The 2,999-nt window shown below is 38.5% G+C and overlaps 1 non-coding gene across 1 annotated transcript; it reads left to right on the top strand.

Moving 5' to 3' along the window:
- Positions 1–1,411: 1,411 nt before the first annotated feature.
- LOC130983374 (small nucleolar RNA R71) lies at positions 1,412–1,519 on the top strand. The gene has a single exon (XR_009087369.1). It is a non-coding gene; the product is annotated as a small nucleolar RNA R71 (small nucleolar RNA).
- Positions 1,520–2,999: the final 1,480 nt, after the last annotated feature.

The raw sequence follows: 2,999 nt of genomic DNA, 5'->3' as shown, positions 1-2,999 counted from the left end.
CTAGGAAGGGTCTGCCAAGGATGATAGATTCATCCATGCTCCTCCCAGTCTCAAGGACTATGAAATCAGCAGGGATGTAATGGTCTTCAACCTTTACCAGAACATCCTCTACAAGTCCATAAGCTTGTTTCTTTGAATTGTCTGCCATCTCTAGTGAGATTCTTGCAGCTTGTACCTCAAAGATTCCTAGCTTCTCCATTACAGAGAGAGGCATGAGGTTTACACTTGACCCTAGGTCACACAAGGCCTTCTTGAAGGTCATGGTGCCTATGGCGCAAGAAATTGAGAATTTTCCAGGATCTTGTCTCTTTTGAGGTAATTTCTGCCTAGACAAGTCATCCATTTCTTTGGTGAGCAAAGGAGGTTCATCCTCCCAAGTCTCATTACCGAATAACTTGTCATTTAGCTTCATGATTGCTCTAAGGTATTTAGCAACTTGCTCTTCAGTGACATACTCATCCTCTTCAGAGGAAGAATACTCATCAGAGCTCATGAAAGGCAGAAGTAAGTCCAATGGAATCTCTATGGTCTCATTTTGAGCCTCAGATTCCCATGGTCCCTCATTAGGGAACTCATTGGAGGCCAGTGGACGTCCATTGAGGTCTTCCTCAGTGGCATTCACTACCTCTTCCTCCTCTCCAAATTCGGCCATGTTGATGGCCTTGCACTCTCCTTTTGGATTTTCTTCTGTATTGCTTGGAAGAGTACTGGGAGGGAGTTCAGTAATTTTCTTGCTCAGCTGTCCCACTTGTGCCTCCAAATTTCTAATGGAGGACCTTGTTTCAGTCATGAAACTTTGAGTGGTTTTGATCAGATCAGAGACCATGGTTGCTAAGTCAGAGTGGCTCTGCTTAGAACTCTCTGTCTGTTGCTGAGAAGATGATGGAAAAGGCTTGCCATTGCTAAACCTGTTTCTTCCACCATTATTGTTATTGAAACCTTGTTGAGGTCTCTGTTGATCATTCCATGAGAAATTTGGATGATTTCTCCATGAAGAATTATAGGTGTTTCCATAGGGTTCTCCCAGGTAATTCACCTCTTCTATTGAAGGGTTCTCAGGATCATAAGCTTCTTCTTCAGATGAAGCATCCTTAGTACTGCCTGGTGCAGCTTGCATTCCAGACAGACTTTGAGAAATCATATTGACTTGCTGAGTCAATATTTTGTTCTGAGCCAATATGGCATTCAGAGTATCAATCTCAAGAACTCCTTTCTTCTGATTTGTCCCATTGTTCACAGGATTCCTTTCAGAAGTGTACATGAATTGGTTATTTGCAATCATTTCAATTAGTTCTTGAACTTCTGCAGGCGTCTTCTTCAAATGAAGAGATCCTCCAGCAGAGCTATCCAATGACATCTTGGATAGTTCAGAGAGACCATCATAGAAAATACCTATGATGCTCCATTCAGAAAGCATGTCAGAGGGACACTTTCTGATTAATTGTTTGTATCTTTCCCAAGCTTCATAGAGGGATTCACCTTCCTTCTGTCTGAAGGTTTGGATTTCCACTCTAAGCTTACTCAATTTTTGAGGTGGAAAGAACTTTGCCAAGAAGGCATTGACTAGCTTTTCCCAAGAGTTCAGGCTTTCTTTAGGTTGTAAATCCAACCATATCCTAGCTCTGTCTCTTACAGCAAAAGGGAATAGCATAAGTCTGTAGACCTTAGGGTCAACCCCATTGGTCTTGACAGTGTCACAGATTTGCAAGAATTCAGCTAAAAACTGATGAGGATCTTCCAGTGGAAGTCCATGGAACTTGCAATTCTGTTGCATTAGAGAAACTAATTGAGGCTTAAGCTCAAAGTTGTTTGCTCCAATGGCAGGGATAGAGATGCTTCTCCCATAGAAGTCGGGAGTAGGTGCAGTAAAGTCACCCAGCACCTTCCTTGCATTGTTGGCATTGTTGTTGTTTTCGGCTGCCATAGGTTCTTCTTCTTTGAAGATTTCTGTTAGGTCCTCTACAGAGAGTTGTGCCTTAGCTTCTCTTAGCTTTCGCTTCAAGGTCCTTTCAGGTTCAGGATCAGCCTCAACAAGAATGCCTTTGTCTTTGCTCCTGCTCATATGAAAGAGAAGAGAACAAAAAAATATGGAATCCTCTATGTCACAGTATAGAGATTCCTTGAGGTGTCAGAGGAACAGAAAAAATAGAAGGAAGAGGGAGAAGAATTCGAACTTAGTCGGATAGCGTTCAAATTGTGCATTGAGGAGGAGTGGTACTCCATAAATAGAAGGATGTGAGAAGAGGGGAAGAAATTTTCGAAAATTAAGTAAAAGATTTTAAAAACATTTTGAAAAACACTAATTGATTTTCGAAAACCAAGAGTGGAAAAGAAATCAAGTGATTTTTGAAAAAGATTTTGAAATAAGAAATTAAAAAGATATGATTGAAAAGTTATGGTTTTAAAAAGATATGATTTGAAAAGATATGATTTGAAAAACAATTTAAAAAAAAGATTTGATTTTAAAAAAAATAATGACTTGGCTAACAAGAAAAGATATGATTCAAACATTAAACCTTTCTCAACAGAAAAGGCAACATACTTGAAATGTTCAATCAAATCATCAATTGTTAGCAAGTATCTTTGAAAAAGGAAAGAAATTGATTTTGAAAAAAGTTTGATTGAAAAGATTTGATTTGAAAAAGATTTGATTTTGAAAAATTTTGAAAACCTGAAAAAAATTTGAATTAAAAACAGAATATTCCCTCTTGTGCCATCCTGGCGTTAAACGCCCAGAATGGTATCCATTCTGGCGTTTAAACGCCAGTTTTCCTTCTTCACTGGGCGTTTTGAACGCCCAGCTTTTTCTGTATAATTCCTCTGCTGCATGTACTGAATCTTCAGTTCTCTGTATTATTGTCTTGAAAATAGAACCACGATCAAATAAACAATGCATGAAAGACACCAAACTTAAAATAAGACACTAGACTTAAACAAGAAACATAAAATATTTTTTTGGTTTTTATGATTTTGTAATTTTTTTGTGCTTTTTCGAAAAT

Source organism: Arachis stenosperma, chromosome 5 (assembly GCF_014773155.1).
Source record: "Arachis stenosperma cultivar V10309 chromosome 5, arast.V10309.gnm1.PFL2, whole genome shotgun sequence".
In the NCBI taxonomy this organism is placed as follows: Eukaryota; Viridiplantae; Streptophyta; class Magnoliopsida; order Fabales; family Fabaceae; genus Arachis; species Arachis stenosperma.
Note: the sequence above shows the minus strand (reverse complement) of the source record. Positions and strands in the feature narration are given on the sequence as shown.